Source organism: Papio anubis, chromosome 3, assembly GCF_008728515.1.
Source record: "Papio anubis isolate 15944 chromosome 3, Panubis1.0, whole genome shotgun sequence".
NCBI lineage: Eukaryota > Metazoa > Chordata > Mammalia > Primates > Cercopithecidae > Papio > Papio anubis.
In genome coordinates this window covers 164,541,060-164,564,121 of record NC_044978.1, presented here as the reverse complement: position 1 = coordinate 164,564,121, position 23,062 = coordinate 164,541,060, and positions in this window count along the sequence as shown.

Here is a 23,062-nt window from a genome sequence, read left to right as displayed (position 1 = left end):
AAGGGGGCTGGTTGCATAAATTTACTCTGAGTAAACTATGGAATATTGCCCAGCTATGAAAAAGAATGAGAAAGATCTCTATATACTGCCATGAAGTGATCTGCAGGATATTTTAAACAAAAAAGTGAGATAAATTGCATACTAAAAAGAATCATTTTTATTTAGGTGAGGAAAAGCTATAAATAACTATATATATGCACATGTATATATGCATGCATAATTTGTTCATATTTTAAAAATTAAAAATTGACAGATATAAAACTAAAAAAGTTTTAAAGAAAGACAATGAAGGTAGGGAAAGGAAATAAGAAGCTAGAACTCTCAGAATGCCCCTTGTTTTATTGATTTATTTTTACATAGAGTCATATAAATGTTTATACATTTAAATACAAAATTAAAACAAAAACAAAACTATAACCTCCTAAAATAAAACAAAAACAAAAACAAGTAAATTAGACTGTATTTAAAATGGGTGGCATGACCATGTCGTGACGTATTTTATTTAACACTTTAAAATACAGTATTTTTAGCTCAGTCATTGTGGAAAGCAGTTTGGCAATTTCTTAAAGAACTTAGAATTACCATTCAATCTAGCCATCCCACTATTGGGTATATACCCCCAAAAATGTAAATTGTTCTACCATAAAGACACATGCACACATATGTTCATTCACAATAGCAAAGATATAGAATCAACTTGAGTACCCATCAGCAGTGGACTGGATAAAGAAAATGTGGAATACACAATGGAGTACTATGCAGCCATAAAAAAGAACAAGATCATGTCCTCTGCAGCAACATGGATGAAATTGGAAGCCATTATCATAAGCAAACTGACATAGAAACAGAAAACCAAATACCACGTGTTCTCACTTACAAGAGGGAGCTGAACATTGAGTACATATGGACACAAAGAAAGGATCAATAGCCACTGGGACTGACATGAGGGTAGAGGGTGGGAGGAGGGTGAGGATAAAAAAACTACCTAGTGGGTGTTATGCTTATTACTTGAGTGATAAAATAATCTGTACAGCAAACCCCCACAACACACAATTTACCTATATAACAAACCTGCACATGTATCCCTGAATCTAAAATAAAAGTTAAAAATAAAATAAATAAAATAAAATTCAGTATTTTGACTGTACTTTCTTACAGGGATAAATTCTAAAAAGAGAAAACAAAACCTGCAAAGACATCTTAAACCAATTTCATCAATCTTATTATTAGTAATAATAAAATCAATTAATTGTATGAATGTTAGAAATGAATTTTTTTTTTCTTCTGATGGAATCTAGCTCTGTCACCCAGACTGGAGTGCAGTGGCACAATCTCAGCTCAGTGCAAGCTCCGCCTCCAGAGTTCACACCATTCTCCTGCCTCAGCCTCCCAAGTAGCTGGGACTACAGGCACCCTCCACCACACCCGGCTAATTTTTTATATTTTTAGAAGAGACAGGGTTTCACCATGTTAGCCAGGATGGTCTCGATCTCCTGACCTTGTGATCCACCCGCCTCGGCCTCCCAAAGTGTTGGGATTACAGGCGCAAGCCACTGTGTCCACCTGAATATCCTTTTTTTCTTGTTCAGGAGATACTTGCTTTTTTTTCTATTCCTAGAAAGATAACATTATAAGTATGCAATTAGTTTACATATACAATGTCTTATTTATTCAGTTGGCTTGTTTAAACCTTTTGAGAACAGGTCAGTTATTAATCAATGAATAATTATTTACAACTGTCATTGGTGGAGTGTGCACAATGTATCCTTTTTTTTTTTTAATTTATTTATTATTATTATACTGTAAGTTGTAGGGTACATGTGCATAACGTGCAGGTTTGTTACATATGTATACTTGTGCCTTGTTGGTGTGCTGCACCCATCAACTCGTCATTTACATCAGGTATAACTCCCAATGCAATCCCTCCCCCCTCCCCCCCACCTGAAAATGTTTAACAGACATATTCAAGGATGAAAATAAAAGTGGTTAAGCAAAAATGGTGTATTGTAACCTTTGGATTGGAAGTATGCTGTAAAGTCATAATTTCTATCTCTGTCTACCGTGATAGCCTTAAAGCAATGACAAGAACAACCCCTAAATGCCCAAATTGTGTTCTCTAAATACTTGAAATGAACAAAGGATTCTTGGGGAAACGGACAATGCACTGTCTGGGCTTAAAATGTACAAAATAAACCTTGGATAAATTGTAATGCCAGAAAACAAAAATGCTATTGTATGCCAGTTACAGTGGTTCACACCTGTAATCCCAGCACTTTGGGAGGCCAAAGCAGGAGAATACTTTGAGTCCAGGAGTTCAAGACTAGCTCTTGACAAAAAGACACAAGGATCCAACTTAACGGGTTTTTCATTAGTCGCAAATGGGATCATTTAAGCATCAAAAGGAAATGAATGACAGCATTGTGGTTGAAACATGCATATACAACAATCCATTAATTCATAATAATACCAAAAAAACTAATTGGTCTTCTTAAAAAGTAGCAAACCAATCTTCTCAGTATTCTGTAAATTAGTAAATAAAGGAAAAAATAGGTATTTATCTTGTTTTACATGTCCAAAATTTATTTTAAGGTAGCTAAATAGTGGATGAAGAAAAGTTATTCTTATGGAAGAATTCCAGCTAATAAATACAGAAAGAATGATCTTAAATAATCACCATTTTGTAACCCTTAATGACAACAGATCTAAACAATAATTATCAATGACTACTGAAACCATGAAGATGAAAGATGGGTGAAGAATTTGTAATAACAGGTGAATCAGGCTGACAATCCCTGCATTCACTTGTATTAATATTAGTTTTCTGTTACTGGTCTAACAAATATCGCAAATTTAGCAGCTTACAACCACACAAATTTATTATCCCATGGTTCAGAGGTGAAAAGTGTGGGTTAGCTTGACTGATTTATTTGCTTCAGGTTTTGGAAATCCCAATCAAGGTATCAGCCGGTCTTGGCTCTTAGAATCTGCTTCCAAGTTCATTCAGGTTGTGAGCAGAATGAATTTCCTTGCAATGGTAGGACCAAGGTCCCATTTCCATGCTGGCTGTCAGCCTGAGTACTGCCTAAGCTCTTAGAGGTTTCTCTTGGTTCTTATACACAGGACCCTATTTTTCACTGCCAGCAATGGCATATCAAATTTTTCTCATGCTTGCAAGCTCTGATTTCCACACCTACCATATTTCTCTTCTGCTTCTTTTGACTTCTGCTGGGAGAGGTTCTCTTCCTTAAAGGAGTCATGTGATTCAATTAAATCCACCTGGGTAATCCCTCCTAATCTTTATATTTTAAGGACTATAATCTTAATTACATCTACAAAGTCCCTATTGCCACATAGCATAACATATTCACAGTTCAGAATCAGGCTGCAGATGTCTTTAGAAAGTGGGGTCACTATTTAGCCTACCATACCACTCATCAATTTTAACCTCATTAAAGTGCGATTGATAACTGGCAATCATGTGTCCCCTGATGCAATAGGTGGTACATGGTACCACCTTTGAATTATTTTTCCCCATCCTTGCCCCTATAAAAGGATATAATCAAGCTTCTATGTCTATCTCACAGTTTTATAGTAAATTATGAGGATTAAAAAAATGTTTAAATACTACATGATCTGATCAGTCAAATCTAATAGAAAATTCTAGACCAGGAGCAGTGGCTCACACCTATAATCCCAGCACTTTGGGAGGCTGAGGAGGGTGGATCATGAGGTCAGGAATTCAAGACCAGCCTGGTCAACATAGTGAAAATCCGTCTTTACTAAAAATACAAAAAATTAGCCCGGTGTAGTGGCAAGCACCTGTAATCCCAGGTATTCTGGAGTCTGAGGCAGGAGAATGGCTTGAACTCAGGAGGCGGAAGTTGCAGTGAGCCAAGATCATGCCACTGCACTCCAGCCTGGGCAACACAGTGAGACTCCGTCTCAAAAAAAAAAAAAAAAAAATCGATACGGCCAATATCCAGGATCTCAACAAATAGACATCAGAAAAAAAAAAAATTAAAAGGATAGGAGAAGGTGGGTGGATATAAAGAGATTTATAAGACATGTGGATCAAATGAAATGGGTGGACTTTCTTTGGATCCCAATCTAATCAACTCAACTGTAAAAATATACTCATAAGGAAACACTGGGAAAACTTGAACACCTATTGATTTTAGATTGTGATAAAGAATTATTATCAACTTTGTTAATATTGTGGAATTTTGTGTATGATATTGTGGGTTTTTTTAAAGTTTTTACTTATTAGACATACATATTATTGATGGTACAGTGATGTGATGTCTAGGATTTATTATAAAATAATCCAGGAAGAGAAAAAATACTGGTAGGAAGACGTCAGTGAAACAAGATTGACCAAATCTTAATAACTGTTCAATCTTTGTAATGGATACACAGAGGTCCACCATACTATTCATTTTACATTTGTATATGTTTGAAATTTTATATAATAAAATATCATAAAGGGGACTCATTTCACTATATTTTATCACCTCTCAAAGTCATTTATATAAACCAGATTTCTACAGAACAATCACATGAAATACTTTGGCCTGGTCTACATAATATATCTCACATACAACCATATGTTACCACCTCACCACAGCGTTGTATATCCTGAGTTACTGCAGTAGTCATCCACTGATCTCTGTTTTTACTTTTGCTCTTCACTGTTTTCCATATAGTAGCTGGAATGATCTTTCTAAAACATAAATGATATCATGTGCTTCTTCAAGCTTGCCAATGGATTTCCATTGCATATCAGTAAAATCCAAAGTTTGACCAAATCCTATAAGGTCCCATGTAATATAGCTTCTAGCTTGCTCTACAATTTATTTCTTATCTCTCATCCTCCTTTCCTAGCTCAATCCTTTCCAACCATCCTGGCCTCCTTGATGGTTTGTCAAATAAGTGATGCCTGCCACAGGGCCTTTGCTTAGGTTTCTCCTTCCAGGAATATTCTTCCCTTAAATTCTCAAATTTATTCTAGTTCCTTCAAGGCTTATCTCAAATATTAACATTCAGAAAGTTATTTGACCATTCTTTCCCAACATCCTTCAAGACTTACATCAAATATGAACACTTCAGAGAGTTATTTGACCGTTCTTTCCAAAAGAGCAACCAACAATCGTCTAAATCCCTTTATCCTTCTTGATTCTTCATCATAGAAATCACTATTTGTGTTACATTTCCTTTATTTTGTGTCTTTTTCATATGATAAATATAAGCTTCATGAAAACACAGTTTTTGTGTTCAAAATCCTATTCCTGACATCTAGAGTAGAGCCTGGTGCTCAAAAATTGATTCTTTAAATAAATATTGATTAAATGAGAATTAGAATGTGGTCTCCTTACCCCAAGCCACAGTACTAGGTCATTTGGTCATTTTTTCTTCCATTTTTAGTATTTCCATTAACTAATATTGAAGGAACATAGAAAATTCTAGGTGTCTACTAAGTAATGGTGACAATGTTAAGACACAAACAAATTTCTAAGTGAACTTAATAGCTATTCAGAGGTATTAAGCCAGAGAAAATAATGTATCACCCGGGAAATCCTCTAAAGATGGTTTTCCATTAGATATGTTTTAGAATTCTTCAGCTAAATAAAGAAACTGTAGAAATTCAAGATTTCCTTCTTGACTGTGAGGTCAAGCACCCAAATTTCACTTTGATTAGCTAGAGTATTGCAGTAAGATACAATTTTAAGGTTTAATCATGTAGAGAAGAACTGCTTTCTCCCCTTGGTTCACAACCTTAGGCAAAGTTCGGACTTTCCTTAAAATGCAAAAACTGCTCATCGCTCAGTTTTCACCCACATCTCCTTGAGCTTTGGATTCTTGCTTTGTATTTTCCCTTTGTATAAACTGTCTGTTTATTTTTATCCACAGGCTTGTTACCCAGCTTTTGCCTTTAAGCAGTGACATTTTAAGGTAAACCTGAAATTAAACTGCACATTAGCAGAGAATTTGGCAGACATAATATGTAAATAACTGTATCCCAGATTTTTTTTAATGCTCTCATATTTACTTATCCTCAGGCTGAAGAATTTAAAGCATATATATTTTAGTGGAAATACATATATTTTTGTTAATTTTGTGTGGTACATGACTTGCAATCACTGAATGACAAGTGTGCACTTAAAATAAGATATATGTCAAAGCAAAGGTTGCTAGAAAAACAGCAGATTTTCAGATGTACTAATAAGAAGTAATGTTTCTGCAGACCCATAAAGTTTACAAGGGACCTTTTTTCTTTTAGTTTTTTATTTTTAATTTTATTTTTTGTAGAGACAAGGTTTCACCATGTGGCTCAGGTTGGTCTTGAACTCCTGAGCTCCAGCGATCGTCCTGCCTTGGCGTCCTTAAAGTGCTGGGATTGCAGGCATGAGCCACTGCATATAGTCTTTTTTGTGAGATACTATTTCTTTCTGTAGCCTGGACCCCTGTTAAACTGCACCACTGTCTGTCAGAACTAGAATAGAGTTACTGTTAAAATGTCTAGACTGTATTCCCAATCAACCTGTTCACTTACTACCTGTGTGATTAAGAATGCTCTCTAGTTTTATGAAATAGAAATGACACTTGCATACTTACATTAATTGAGGTGATGTTTCTAAAAAGAGCTCAAGCGAGAACCAACTATACAACAACAACAATAAAACAAAACTGCAGACATGTTTACTTTGTTTCACTCCATTCTGTTAATTACCATGTTTCTTTTCATCACTCCAATAGAAATGCCTATGAAAGCAAACTGTATCCCTTTTATCATTTCCAATGTCTGGTCCGTGCTGTATGCACATCTGCAATCTACTGATTTATGGACCTTTCACTAAACCTTAGAATACCACTTCTTTCCAGTTATTTGGTCTCCAACACCAGCCTCTTAAGATTAGAGTAGCCGTTATAAATGAGGCTTTGTAGCAACCTAAAAATAACTTCACAGCATCCACAAAGAGACTCTTCATCAGTTCCTGCTTCCACTGTGCAGAAATGACCACATCAAAAAGCTCTGTTAGTGAGTGACTGTCTATGTGACAAAGTACATAGCATTTTTAGTATACATCTTGTTTGAACTGCAAAATATCTTCAGATGCTCACGTAACTCATAGCTGTCTTAGAACGAAGTAGCATCCAAGTACCACTTACTCTTATAGTTCTACACCAAACACTCACCTCTTTGCCATGTGAGAGGGTCTTGGCCTAAGCTATTCTTAAACACTGTGAAATAAAAACTGCCACGTCCCCGTGTTTACTGAGTTCAGAGCATTGTTTTTTGGTATATGTCCCCAAAAAATAAAAATAAAAGCAAAACCAAAAACACGTGAGGTCGTCAAATAATTTTTTTAAATGTTGCACGTTTAAGAATCTTCTTGAAAAGTCACATGTTTATTTGTATATTTAAAACTCAGAATAGACCCACATTAAAGAAATGTTTTAACTTCATTTAGCATAACGATTTGCAGACATTGGATAGATATTACTAGGTCATATTAAAGAATTACTGTTAATGTTGTTAGATGCAAGAATGCCTGTGATGGATGCTGTGATGAGCCATCCTGATCCCCCTTCAGAAATAAGAAGATTCCCTCCACAGCTCAGGGTACTGCCAGCTGACAGCCACCTGCTGTTTGCCTCTCCAGAAATTGCCCTCAAACTGCCCTAGGCCAAAGAAAGACACACTCCTTAAGATTATTCTCACTTCCTAGTGACAGGATGGTCCATAGGGGAGTATTATGGGACTATTAAAGCCCAGCCTTCTCTTCCAGACCCTGGACAAATAATAAGAATTCAGCATTGCAGTCTTCCACCGAGTTTTTGGTTGTTTTTTTTTTTTTTTTAATCAGTCGCCAGGCTGGAGTACAGTGGCGCGATCTCAGCTGGCTGCAAGCTTCACCTCCTGAGTTCACACCATTCTCCTACCTCAGTCTCCTGAGTAGCTGGGATTACAGGCGCATGCCATCATGCCCCACTAATTTCTGTATTTTTAGTAGAGATGGAGTTTCTCCATGCTGGCCAAGCTGGTGTCCAACTCCTGAGCTCAGGCAATCTGCCCCACCTCGGCCTCCCAAAGTGCTGGGATTATAGGCGTGAGCCACCGCCCGGCCCAAGCCGAGTCTTTTCTAGGTATTACCTAGCAGCCCAACTTCTCCCTTGTCCTGGCCTTGCTTCCTATCATTCGCTCTTGCAGATGCAAATCCTGCAAACCACTCCTAACAAGCTTTCTGTTCACTACTCTGCATCTCAGAATTCGCCTCCCAGGAAATGCAACTCACAACAATGGCATGGGGCGGGGGGATATATGTACTCTATTAGAGATATTCCCTGAAAAAGGTAAGGATGAGACACTATGAGGTCTGAAAATTGCAAAGAAATAAGAGGAGAGAAATAGAGGAAAAACAATTGGCAAAATGTGAATAATTGTTGAGACTGAGTGATGAGCATATAAAAGTTCATTGTAACATTATTCTTTTGTGTGTGCTTGAAAGTCTCCTTTATAAAATACTTTGAAAATACTGTTTATCAAACTTGCCAGAAAATCATCTTTACAAGTAATAGTATTATCATCTTGGGACAAATTCGATGCTCCTTTGTTCCTAACTAGTGCCTAAATGAGCCAGGGAAAGTTTCGCCAATCACTTCCTATGGCACAGAATAATTCTACTCTCTCCGTGTCTGAGTTTTTCAGATGAGCCTCATTAATGCTAATGAAAATGTCACAGGTGCTAATGAACAGCTAGTACTCTTTAACTCCACAGACAACTAGCCAAGGTGGCTGCAGAAACTTGGAAATAAATTGTTGTCAGATGGTACACCCACCCTTAGAGGTAACCTAAATGTGCAGAGTTTGTTGGAGTGGGAAAATTCCCCAAGATATAGGAGAGGGAGTAGAATGAGTTCAAGAGCCTCAGGAAAGTAGACCAAAGAAGCAGAGCCAATTAACTATCGGAGCTACTATTCGGACAGTTGGAAACCGAGAGCTGTAATTACTTCTCATTTACAACATTAGCCTTCCTTGAAATCCTAAGGAATGGCCTTTGGGCTGCTCTACAGGACTTCGTAAATCAGAAGAGGAACACAGCTCCTTTCCTCTCAGACCTGAATAGACCACGATGAATCTGTTACCAAGTCACAAATGGATGAAAAATACTATTAATAATGGAGAGCAACCAGGTTTGTTATTTGGGGCTTCTTCCCTTAATTAAGACTCGCTTCTTTGAGTAGCCCAGAGTGTTTGGCTCCTATTCACCAAGCCATCTGCTCTGCCTTCATTTTCTCCCCCTCCCAATCCTCCCAGAGGAATCTTTTAAGCTTCAACACATTCGCAGACCTGCTCTGAACTGAATTTGCATTTCCAACTCGATCTATTTTAAGGTTTCTTTTGTGAACCTAATGGCTATCTCTAGTCACTTTTCCACCTTCAGGGACTGCTGGCATCTCCTCTGAAGACTCCCCAGAGGGCCCACTTCTCCCTCAGGGCTTCCGTCTGACGCAGGCAGACACTCTCCACCACGGAAACCATCTGGCACAGGAGCATCTGGTAGAACTTTTTACCTTTATCCTGTAGGACTCAGAAGAAACTGGTTCTTTCAGAACCTTCTCGTTTTCTTTCTCCTCATTTTCACAGATAAGCCACTCACTCAAGAGCATCTTTGGGCTGGGAACTGGGAAGCCTCCCCCTTGTTCCAGTTGATTTCCTGACTTACCTAACCCTGCTCCCTCCCCCTCACTTCCTTCCGGCTGCCTCACTCCCCTCACCTTTCTCACTCCAGTCAGCTAGGTTTCACTTCAGGCCACAACACACAAAGCTCGTCCTCTTCCTTCCTAGAGACTTCACACTGTGTTCCCTTTCCCTTAAAGTATCTTCGCAGCCACTGTCCTATGGTTGGTGCCTTCTTACAATTCACATCTCAGCCTGAATGTCACCTCCTCAGAGAGACCTTCCCTGACCAGTCAAACTGAAGTGGCTACCTGGCCATTTTCTTTCTTTTTGTAAAAAGATTTTTAGAGACAAGGTTGCTATGTTGCACTTGAACGCTGGACTTGAACTCTTGGGCTCAAGTGATCCTCCTGCTTCAGTCTCTCAAGTGGAGATTACAGGCACAGGCCACTGTATCAGGCGTTACCTGGTTTTAATGGTCTGTGCAGCACTGATATTTTTATTTATTTTCTGTTTTCCTCACTTCCAACAAGTATGGCAGTTCCACAAGACAAGAGACGTCTTCCCGCTCTTGCTCACTGCTTTCCAACTGTTCCGGAAACTATGTCAGACATTTGGTGGGTGCTTAACAAGTATTTGTGGAATTAATTTTTTATTGCATCCTTATAACCCTAAAGGTGCCCATTACTACTCCCTTTTGACAAAAGAGTAAAAGAAGGTTCAGAAGTTAAACATCATGCCCAAGGTCACTCATGTCTAGTAAGAAACAGGTGCAGGATCCTGGCTGATGGCTAACCCTACGCCCTCTGACAGTCAGCCAGGTCTGTGAGACCTTGGGTGAGATATAAGGATGTGTGAAGATTTGTCTCCAAATTCTATAAATGCAGTTTTACTTTGTACCTGGAATGTATGACCTACAAGGCGTCTTAAAAACCATTTAATTGTATATCACTTGTACTAAGAAACAAGCCAACCCACAAAGGGAGAATGGGCAAAGGCAAACATGTGGTCAAGGCAAACCTCAAGCTGAGCTCTGCTGATTCCTGTTCATGTCACAAGCCACCATGTAGAGCTACAGCTGTCGTGCCCCGTCCAGAGGTGCTGGGAGAGGAGGTGGCTGGAGCTGGAAACAAACAGCTGTGCAAGCCCTGCGCCTCCACGCGCCTGCCTACAGGGGGCGCCATTCTCCGCTTTGCACCTAATGAAGCTGCCTGCCATCTCTTCATTTACTTGCTTCCTTGAAGAACACTGATAATGTAGAAATAAACTGTTTCCAGTCTCCTGGACACACACAGTATTCAGAAGAGTAGCTGAAGGTGGTGCAAAGTTATTCATCTCAGAGGGATGCTGACCCAGGCAGTTGCTGACTCATCATTTCTCTGTTTTATTAATGGATGAATCTAAATATAAAATATTGTAAGCAAGCACCAATCTGGGAGTTCAAAAAGATGAAATAATATTATACCGAGGGTGCTTGAGTTTATGCGCCTTCTGTGTCCAGCATTTTTCTCTCGTTCTCTCTCTTCCTTAAAACACTCTTACCCAAAAATAAAATCCCACTTGTGAATCCTCAATATCTAATGAATAAGAAAATAATTAGAATAGGCCGAGACTCTTCTAACTTTAAGGATGCTAGAAAAAAGTCTAGAATAAAATGTTTCAAATTTATCTTTTGGTGGTGGGGAACAGGGGATCCTTTTTTTTTTTTTTTTTTTTTTTTTTCCCTGCCTATTTCTGTAGTGATTTCCTATAGGAAGCATGTATTACTTTTCTGGTAGAGGAGGAAAAAGCCTGTATTTTTTGAAAAGAGAGTGAAACAGGAAGGCAAAACTGTAGGTAACAGCTACTGGCCAGGTTCTGGAACCACACACAGAGTTGGCTTCAGCAAGCTGAACAGGAAAAAGTACTACAGGTTAAAGCTTTTGCCATTCAAAACAGGAATAAGACTGTGGGTCCTTCCTGTGTGACAGCAGGAAGACGGCAGGACCTGGAACTGGGAGGAAAAAACACCCAGACCCAAAAGAGGGAATTCTTTTTATAAGCACCTTTGATTTGGATGGCAGGCACATCGCTCTGTTTCAAAAGAAGTGTCGCTGGGCTCTGACTCAATGCCTTCCGGCAGGTGGCCGGGACCAGCAGGCCACTTGCACATCACTAGGCTCTGTTTGTTTTCTTTGTGCTGGACTTTGCCTGTCTCCTATAAAATAGGAGGGGAAGGAGTCCGGGAATGGTTCAGAGATACACCCCAGAGAAAATCGTGTATCAAAAGGAAATAATAAAGTCTAGAAAGACCCAGGGAAGGGAGGAAAGAAAATGTGTGCTTGCACTTTTAAAGAAATGGGAAAAGTTACTCTTTTGCTTTTGTATTTGTAAACATTTTTCTCTCCTTCCTTCCTACTGCCACCACCCTCTAAAAAAAGTCTGAAAGCAAAATTCCTCTCACTGAGCTGTGCCCAAGGCTGGCTTCAACTTTTCCAGAACACCCAAGGTGGCCTCGGTGGGAGAAAAGAGGATGTCAATCAGCTAGGATTTCATTGTCCCCTGAAATCTAGTCTGAGACTCCGGTACCTTCCTGGGGCATCTAGCAACAGGGAAAGCATGTAGATGTGTTCAAGAAGACACACCAAGGGGTTTGCTGGAGAAGCAAGTCCAAGACCAGAATTTACAATCCCAAAGCTAGAAGTGAGGAGTCAGGAAAAGGCAAAGGGGGAAATGCAGGCTTTTTCTTTGGAACAGGGCTTTTCCTTGGACGCAGTTGCACAGAGCTGACTCTACTTGAGCGCCGGTGCCATGACATGTGGGTAGCTGCACTGGCGTTAAAACTAGTTCCAAGGACAGATTCCATGTTGACTACTTTAGCCGGGTGGTCCAAGTGAGCTTTACATACTTCAGCAAGAGGGCCCTGTAAGAAGGGAAGACAGTCAGGCCCAGGGAGAATGTAAGGGCTTAGGAGACTCATTGATTCATTTCCTTCCATGAGTTTTATGTGTGACTTTGACATATTGGGCCAGGCACCGGGAGTACAATGCAATCACCCTTCCCACCCCTGGACCCACTAATCAAGAAGACAGACATTAATCACATACAAACCTATACAAACAAGTCAAAATTAAAACGACAGGAATTGATGGGAAGTTTTGGGGGTTTAGAAGGTCAGTTCATTAGAGCCATCTCCTCGCTATCTGAGTTCTTACTTACTGAAAGATGCAAAGGATCTAGGCAGATGGGGACTGACAAAAACTAGGCTGGAGTACAGCATTAGGTGTGCAGCAGCAATGGCTGCCTTGCTATGGCTTTCCTTAGGGAACACTGAGCTGGAGAAGAGGCTCTTCCTCAGTATTCTTGCACTGAACAGATGTGGAAAGGAAACAGGGGCCCCAAAAGACCTGCACCAGTGACTACCAGACACCAGCCAGACAACTCACCCCACTTCCTGGGGGCAAAGAGTAAAGGCAAGGCCACTGGCCAGGACTGTGGAGGGAAAACTTCTCCTCTTCAAGTACAGAGGTGGGAATATGTCTCTCCCCTACTTTCCCTGTGTTTCTCTTTTCTTACCTTTTGGGGCTTGGCCATTGAGTCAATCATCAGCCAGGGCTATGTGGCTGATTGTTTCTTGAGGACTCAGCAAACTCTCTGTGCTATCTAGCTCCTGCCTTCGTAAGTCCAGAACTCAACACCAACTTCTGCTCTTTGGGTATACTCCTGGGTACCTTTAGGGCACTTCAGGCTTTGTCCCACCATCTCCGCCAAAAGGTGACCACTCTGCACCTACTTTCCATTTGATATTCCATCCCAAATGTTATCTATATATTAACAAAATCTACCACCATTTATGGGTAGAGCCACTGTTTGGGTATTGGAAATATAAATCCTTGGCCACAGCTTAGGAGGTTAACATAGCCAGATCCACACTCAGGCCATGTGCCCTGCTAGCCACGTGGATTATCACAAATCCATAAAGAATGGTTTCTCCCTTGTCCCTCGCTGCAAATTCTAAATAAAAGCCTCTCCTGGGCACCACTAACACTAGAAGTGCTAACACCAGAAATCTCTGCCACACACATGGAACTTTGTTGTAGCGTCAACTTCTGACTTACAGACTTGGCAGAAAAACATGTGAACACTAAACATAACTATTCTGTCCACTTTCTCATAAAGGTATGATCTTCGAAAGTATCTCTTTTCCTTATAATCAATTTTTTAAGACTGGTGTCTGCTCTTGGGGACCTCAGATTTAGTACTGCTGAACGCAGTACTATAAAATTATGATCTTCATAGTTTTCAAATATTCTCCTCTGTGTGAATCACCATACAGTGTAGTGGTGTGAACTCCAAAAAGTCAGAGCTAATACACAGAATAGAAGCGTGAACTCCACACAGCCTGAGCTAACACACAGCATAGTCATGTGAACTCCACACAGCCTGAGCTAACCTGTAGGGTAATAGCGTGAACTCCACACAGCCTGAACTAACACACAGGGTAGTAATGTGAACTCCACATAGCCTGAGCTAATACACTGCGTAGTTATGTGAACTCCACGCAGCCTGAGCTAATATACCATGTAGTAATGTGAACTATACACAGCCTAAGCTAACATGCAGGGTAGTAGTGTGAACTACACACAGCCTCAGCTAACACACACACTATAGTAGTGTGCCTGCTAATGAGTGTGAATGGATACACAGAGTGGTATACAAACTGGTAAACAGTGTGAATTATATAGTGTAATTGTGTACACAACTACACCATAAAATAGTTTAAACTATTACCTCACAAAGTAGGAGGAACTCCCACACACAAGAGTAGGAAGCACCCTCAGTATCACAGAGTGCATTCACACACAGTGCCACCCAGTACCTCCCTGCACAGATCACATGATCTTTGAAACTTTTCTATAGACCCAAAGTTATTCCAAAATAAAATTTTAGATCAAAGAAAACCTTTTTGTTGCACTGTCTTAAAGTTTACAAATATTGTCCTCTTCTAGCAGCCTATTACAATCACACTTATGGCCTATTATTCCAAAATAATGACTGTAGTATAACTTCAAATTTGATTCTGAGCTTCCTCGCTGAGAAGTGTAAGACAAGCAATTACAGAATGCTTAGTATTGAGAAGAAGGAAATTTCCTAGTTCCTTAACACAACCAAAGCCTTAACCAGAAAAATAGTCTCAAATAAGCCTTTTTAAATGGGCTATCAAGTGTTGTGGAGAGCAATGTTCTCAGAAGCATTTTTACAACAAATGCAATGATAAATTTCAAAAGTTTCCTTGAAGTGACCTTCCATAGAAGCTGAAGTAAGGCTGAACAACAATTCTGAGAAGAGCATTCTGAAAAAGGTGAAACAAGCTCCTGTTAGGTATGTCACTTCCTGGTGGTTCAGCCACTTACAGAGATAGAATACAGATTGCCAGGGAGAGTAGGCAGAATACATGTTCTATACACTACTCCTAGCAGCATCGCTTCCTTCAGCAGGGCTTTTGCTTGGAGCTGGAAAGCAGAGAGTTCAAAGTTGACTCTAATATAGACAGCAATACCAAGATTGTGAGTAGCCGCTTGGAGACATCTCCCTTGAGTTCATATACAGTTATCAAATGAAGAGACATTTTACAGGATTGTGTACAGGAAAGAGAAACCTTTTGAGTAAGCCAGTTGTGGGAAATAACAATCTCACACTAATTAATTGGTAAGGCAATGAGCAAGTTACTCAGCCTCTTTCGATGAGGAGAATAATAACTACTTTGTAGTGTTCTTGTGAGCAACTAGAAATGTATCTGGCCAATAATGGCTATAACTTAAAATTATTGCGTGATGCTCACCTGCACATTTTAAGCCCTTTAGAGATATAATCTTCTTTAAGCTTTAAAACAATCCAATTTTTTTAGTAGACAAAATAATTCTTTTGCTATAAAGTTCAAAAATAGAAAAAGCTAATTGACAGTGTTAGAAATTAGCATAGTGATGACTTGTGGCTACAGGGAAGCATGGGAGACTTCCTGAGATTATGGTTGTGTTCTGTTTTTTTACCTGGTGTGTTCACTTTGTGGAAATTCATTGAGCTGGACACATGATTTATATATGTTTTTGTCAGCTTTTATTTTAGATACAGAGGGTATATGTGCAGGTTTGTTACATGGGTATATTGTACTCAGGTAGTGAGCATAATACCGAATAAGTAGTTTTGTGACCATGCCCCACTTCCTCCTTCTGCCCTCTAGTAATCTGCAGCGTCTATTGTTCCCATGTTTATATCCATGGGTGCTCAGTGTTTAACTCCCACTAAAAAGTAAGAGCATGCAATATTTGGTTTTCTGTTCCTGTGTTAATTTGCTTATGATTATGGCCTCTAACTTCACCCATGTTGCTACAAATAACATGATTTCATTCTTTTTTTATGGCTGTGTAGTATTCCATGGTGTATATGTATGCATTTTCCTTATTCAATCCACCATTGAGAGGCACCCAGGTTGATTCCGTGTCTTTGCTATTGTGAATAGTGCTGTGATGAACATACTCATGCATGTGTCTTTATGACAGGATGATCTATATCCTTTGGGTATATACCCAATTATGGGATTGCTGGGTCGAACGGTAATTCTGTTTTAAGCTCTTCAAAAAAATTGCCAAGCTGCTTTCCACAATAGCTGACCTAATTTCCATTCCCACCAGCAGTGGATGAGTGTTCTCTTTTTGCTGCAACCTTGCCAGCATCTGCTATTTCTTGACTTTTTAGTAACAGCCATTCTTATTGATATGAGATAGTACCTTATTGTGGTTTTAATTTGCATTTCTCTAATGACTGGTGATGTTTTTTCATATGCTTGTTGACCACATGTATGTTTTCTTTTGAATCATATCCACTTTTTAATGCGGTTGCCTGCTCTTCACTTGTTAATTTATTTAAGCTCCCTATGGAAGCTGGATATTAAACCTTTGTTGAATGCATAGTTTGTGAATATTTTCTGCCATTCTTTAGGTTGTGTATTTAGTCTGCTGATCATTTCTTTTTCTGTGCAGAAGCTCCTTAGTTTAATTAGATCCCACTTGTTAATTTTTGGTTTTGTTGCAATCGCCTTTGGAGATTTAGCCAAAAATTTTTGGCAAGGTTTATGTCAAGAAGACTAGTTCCTAGATTTTTTTCTAGTATTTTTATGGTTAAAGTTCTTACATTTAAATCCATCTTGATTTTACTTTTGTATATGATGAAAGGTAAAGGTCTAGTTTTATTCTTCTGCATATGTCTAGCCAGTTAACCCAGCACCATCTGTTGAACGGGGAGTCCTTTTCCTTGCTTATTTTTGTTGGCCTTATCAATGATCAGAGTGGTTGTGTGAGGCTTTGAGTTTACTATTCAGCTCCATTGGTATATATGTCTGTTCTTATACCAGTACCATGCTGTTTTTGTTACTGCAGCCTTATAGTATAGTTTGAAGTCAGGTAGTGTGATGCCTCCAGCTTTGTTCTTTTTGCTTAGAATTGCTTTAGATATTGCTTTTTCTTTTTTTGGCTCCATATGCATTTTAGAATAGTGTTTTCTAATTCTGTGAAGGATAATCTTGGTAGCTTGATAGAAATGGCAGTGAATCTGTAAATTTCTTTGGACAGTATGGCCATTCTAACAATATTGACTCTTCCAATCCATGAGCATGGAATATTTTTCCATTTATTTGTGTAATCTCTGATTTATTTCAATTTGTTTAATGTAGTTCTCTTTGTTGAGATATTTCACATCCTTGGTTGGCTATATTCCTAGGTATTTCATTTTCTTTGTGGCTACTGTACATGACATGGTGTTCTTGTCTTGATTCTCAACCTGGGCATTATTGGTGTGTATAAATGCTACTTATTTTTGTATATTAATTTTGTATCCGATAAGGTTACTTAAATCATTTATCATTTATAGAAGCCTTTTGATGGAGTGTTTGGGGTTTCCTAGGTATAGAATTATGTCATCAGTGAAGATAGTTTGACTTTTCCTGTTTGGGTACCTTTTGTTTCTTCCTCCTGCCTGATTGCTCTGGCTAAGACCTCCCGTACTAAGTTGAAAAGGAGTGGTGAGAGTGAGCATCCTTGTCTTATTCCAGTTCTCAAGGAGAATGACCACCCAATATTTTCAATATCTCATTTCTTCAGGTAAAAAAACAAAGGCTCATAAAGTGAAAATAACTCACTTAAAGGCACAAAGGTAGTACCGCTGAATACATACCCCAGCTCCAACAACTACTAGCTATGTGACTTTAGGTAAGTTATTTAAATTCCATGCATCTCAATTTCTGTATTCATGAAATGGGGATAACAATATTACCTTCTTAAGGTTGTCTTGAGGATTAACAATAGATACAATTAATAATACATGTAAAAATGAATGCCACGTGTCTAGAACAATGCCTAGCACACAGGAAAGTCCTCAGTGATGGCTCGATTTTTATAGCATGTGAAAAATCAGATGAGAAGGTGTTAAATCTGACATTATAGAAACAGAGGCAATTACATAAGGAGGGTTTCCTCAGATCAAAAGCTACCTGAGGTTTGACTGGAAAGTAAGTTGCAATAAAACTAGACTTTTCCTATAGAAGCAGCAGGATATCTTATGTAATATATCACCGACACTTAATACAGTCTCCAATATCATATGAATCATATTCACCATCACCAATGAACATTTTTTAGTCCTTATTGAATCATAGCATCAATCAAAGAACTTAGAGACCAGCGGATGTACAATACCAAGGGTCCCACATTTGCAAGGTTAATGCAACCATGGAAGGTTCTATTTCTGCTTAAATATTATAGGAAAGATCATGAGGAATGATCATGTACCATTTTCACTATTTCTGTCTTATATTCATTTCACCTATTTTAACATTATAAGTTTTCTCTAAGTTGAGCCAAATTTTTATCAATTCAGGCTCTATTGAACCACTAAAAATGAGTACCATCCACAGTGACTTTCTGCCTATGTGACCATGACATCAAGAAAATCAAGATACTAAAATAAATGAGAGTTAATAAAAACCAAGTAGTAGGCTTACATTTTAAAGAGACCATTGAGCTAGGCACTTACCTGCATTTGAAGTCCAAATACAGCTGGAATCCCTTCTATACTTCCCTTCATGTGACGCTTCAACTTTAATTTCTACAAGGACAGAATAAACATGATTTCCCAGAGCCAATTATTTTATCTTTATACTCAGATTAATCATGAGACCATTGTGTCATCTCAATAAAATAGCCTCGGCTTGCCTGTATTATGTTGACTATACACACACACACACATACACACACACACACACATATACATAATATATTTGCTTTTGTCCAGGGTTCCTGGCTCGTAACTCCCATAGCCTTTGTTACAGTCTTTCTTATAATGTTAGGGCAATTTGGGCCTCAAAAAGCAGGTCTCAGAAAACAGAATCTTTTTTTCTGAACTTCTCTGGCTTCTTTTCACCTACTGTTTTTTTTTCCCCTCACCAAGATGGGGAGAAATATTATCTCGCCTTTTTGTCTTGGAGCTTGCCATAAGGAAATTTTCTGAACTACTTTGTATGATTATGAATCCTAAGGCCCTCATTTCAGAAGAGGTCCTGCCCCATACGCTGGAGGAGGGAATGCTGCATGGAGAGGCCAAGAAGAATCTGAACAGATCTTGTTGGTTTTCTGTGTCTATCGTACCCTCCTTGTCCAATCACATTTCTACACAGTTGCCCATGCTTCAATCATGCCTATCCAATGCAAAAGGACGGGATAGAAAGCTTCTGGGATAACTGAACACAGGGAGGTTCCTGGAGGGTGGAACACCTGGGATAGTGTGGAAACCCCACTGCCCCCACCATACCTTGCTCCAGGTATCTCATCATCTGTATCCTTTGTAATATTCTTTGTAATAAGCTGGTAAATGTGAGTGTTTCTCTGAGTCCTGTGAGCCACTCTAACAAATTAATCAAACCCCAGGAAAGGGTCATGTGAACACTGATTTATAGCCAGTCAGTCAGAAGCACAGATCAAACAACCTGGGACTCAGGCTTGACAGCAGAAGAAAGGGGTGTACTCTTGAGAATGAGCTCTCAACCTGTGACACCTGATATTATCTCCAGGTAAATAGTGTCAGAAATGAATTAGAGCACACCCAGCTGGTGTCTGCTGTGCAGCTGATTGCTTGCTTGAGATGTGGGGAAAAACCCACACACATGTGGTCACAGAAGTAGTCTATGTTGATTGCTATCAAGTAAGACAATAGAAAAAAAAAACAGTTTGTGTCTTTTCCACTGATACTGCCCAACTCAGGTCAATTTTCTTGCTATATTCTTACAAAATCTAAATTGCTATTATACATACATTTTGACCTAGGTACCTCCAGTCTCTCTTTGGACACAGAATTCCACTGTTCCGAAATTTAAAATATATTCTATTATAAAAGAAAAATTTATCAGAAATACTTGTCATATTATTTATCAAAGCAATGATTTATTACAGAGATAGCAAATGTGTAACACACAGACCATCACCCTCTCCTATGTTGCTCACAGCAGATATGGCAAATCAACCATATTTACGACTCCATTCTGTTGAGCTTGACACCATCTCAGCCTTCAACTCAAATAGCACTATAGTAAGGAACAAGGTGTAGCACAAGATTCACAGAAGAAACTGAGATGTTTTCTATTTTTCATCACCTATTTGCTATCACCCATTTGTTTGATCAAAAGCAGCCCTTATGCTACACAGTTGCTTCCCTGTCCTATTGTTCCCTCTGGGCAGGCCCAATCTGTCAGGGCCTGGAGAACAATCCTAGCTGCCAAGAGAGTGCAGATGCACCTTTTATAGTTCAGTATTCTGGGTTCCTCCCAAGCAGCATTATCCATGTGAACCATACACTAGAACATGGATATGACACTGCACTATTTATTTCCTGCAATGATTCCAATCTAAGGTCAGCATCAAAAGAGAAATGTCAGCTATATGTGGACAGTCTCTCCAGAACTCAGGATCAAGTACGTCTTTTCATACTAAGTCAAATCCTTCCCTTTTTGCTAGTGGTGAGAAATTCCTCTCAAATTCCCCTCCAGATCTTCCCTCAGGGGGGGAACTAGAGAAACCACATGTGGCCCCCATCTCTAATCTTTACTTCAATAGGAACTGGTTTTCCTCTTATAATGTTTTTATAATAATATGATACCTTTGAAAATCAGGGCAACAAGGGCGGCATAAGCACTGAGGAAAAGCCATGTGAGGACACAGTGAGAAGACTAACTCACTTTGCTCATATTTTTTTCTGTGCCCTCTGTGACTCTTACCTGTTTGGTTAAAAGTATGCACACTATTTAAGCTAGCCTGTTTTATATCTCTCCCTCCATGAGTCATAACCTGAACATTTTCCCCCAAAAACTTCCTATATTTACATCCTTGAAGCTTTCCCCTGCTTTCTATGTATTAGCATTGCTCTGATCAACACCTGTCACTCATCACAAATAGCTGGTGCTAGAAAGAGGCTGCTGGCCCCTTCTCTTCTTCACCACCAGCATCCAAAGATTCCACCCCATGATCCTTCGCTGCCTGCTTCCTGCCCTGGGTTTCCTCTCTTCACTACTACTCATTTGACTGGCTTCAGACTCACTGTATTAGATCATATATGTGATGTTGCCCCTGTGTCAACAATCCAGCCATGCCATTCTACTGAGACAACAATGTGTACTTGCCCATAGGACTATGCCAATGGTTGTTTGCAGGGGTAATATTTGTAACAGGGATAATTTAAAAAAAGGAAACACTGTAAGGGTGAGGCAAAGATGCCTAGTTTTTAATGAAGCAAGATATGTCAGCTTTTGAGCCATCTGGGCCCTACAAAACCCCTAAAGGATAAGACTGTCTTTCCTACTGGTATCCTTCTGGTTCACTCAGCTCTAGCCACGTGGGTCTCATTGCAGTTTCCAGAACATAGTACCACCTCTGGGTTTTGCACATGGAATTCCTTCTGCCTGAACTGCTTCTACCCTGACTGTCAGCACAGCTTGCTCCATCGTTCCTTCATGTCTCTATTCAAATAGAATGAAGGGATCTCTGATGGCCCCATCTAAAATATAAAATTTCATCTCTTCTACTTCTCACCACCCTTTCCTGCTTTACTTTACTCCTTAGCATGTATCACTATTTGTTACAGTACATATTTTAATAATACTTATTGATCTTGCTTATCTGTCCATCTCCCCCTCTAGAATGCAAGTCCTAGGAACAGAGAGATTTTGAACCTTTTCTTCACTACTGCATGCCAAGCACCTAGAATGGAGACTGACAATTTTGGCTAGTCCATACGTATTTGTTGAATGAATGAATAAATGAGCTCATACTAAAAAGTTAAAGCAGAAAGCAAAAATCTATTAGAATGTGTCTTAGCTTGGGCTGCTGTTACAAAATATCATAGACTGGGTGGCTCAAACAACAGAAATGTATTTCTCACAGTTCTGGAGGCTGAGAATTCCAAATCAACGGACCTGTAGATTTGGGAGCTGGTGAGGGCTGTCTTCCTTGCTTGCAGATGGCTGCCTTCTAATTGCATCCTCACATAGCCTTTCTTCAATGCTTACTCCTGAAGGGACAGAGATCTCTGTCTTCCTCTTCTGATAAGGGTACTAATCCCTTTATGAGGATGCTACCTTCATGACCTAATGTAAAGATAATTAACTCCCAAGATCCCACCTCCAAATACCATCACATTGGGGACTAGGACTTCAACATATGAATTTTAAGAGGTGATATGGTTTGGCTCTATGTCCCTACCCAAATCTCACCTTGAATTGTAATAGTCATCATATGTCATGGGAGGAAACTGGTGGGAGGTAACTGAATCATGAAGGTGGTTTCCCCCATTCTGTTTTTGTAGTAGTGAATAAGTCTCACAAAATTTGATGGTTTTATAAACGGGAGTTCCCCTGCACATATTCTCTTGCCTGCTGCCACGTAAGACATGATTTTGCTCCTTGTTCACCTTCCATCATAATTGTGAGGCCTCTCCAGCCATGTGGAACTGTGAGTCGATTAAAACTCTTTCCTTTATAAAATACCCAGTATTGGGTATGTCTTTATTAGCAACATGAGAACAGACTAATACAATAGGACGTAAGCATTCATCCCATAACATGACATAAGCTTTATGGGGACAGAAAGCTTATTTTTATATTTCCTGAGTGGCTACTATATGCCAGACACTATTCCAGTTGTTGGGAATAGTGCCTGGCATATAGTAGCCACTCAGGAAATATTTGTTGAGTGAGAACCAGAGAAATTGCAATGTAAGTGCTGAGCTAACACATAACATATCATCAAATCACAGAAGTTCTGTTAATATACAGGCTCAAATTTCTATTCATCAAACATTATACAA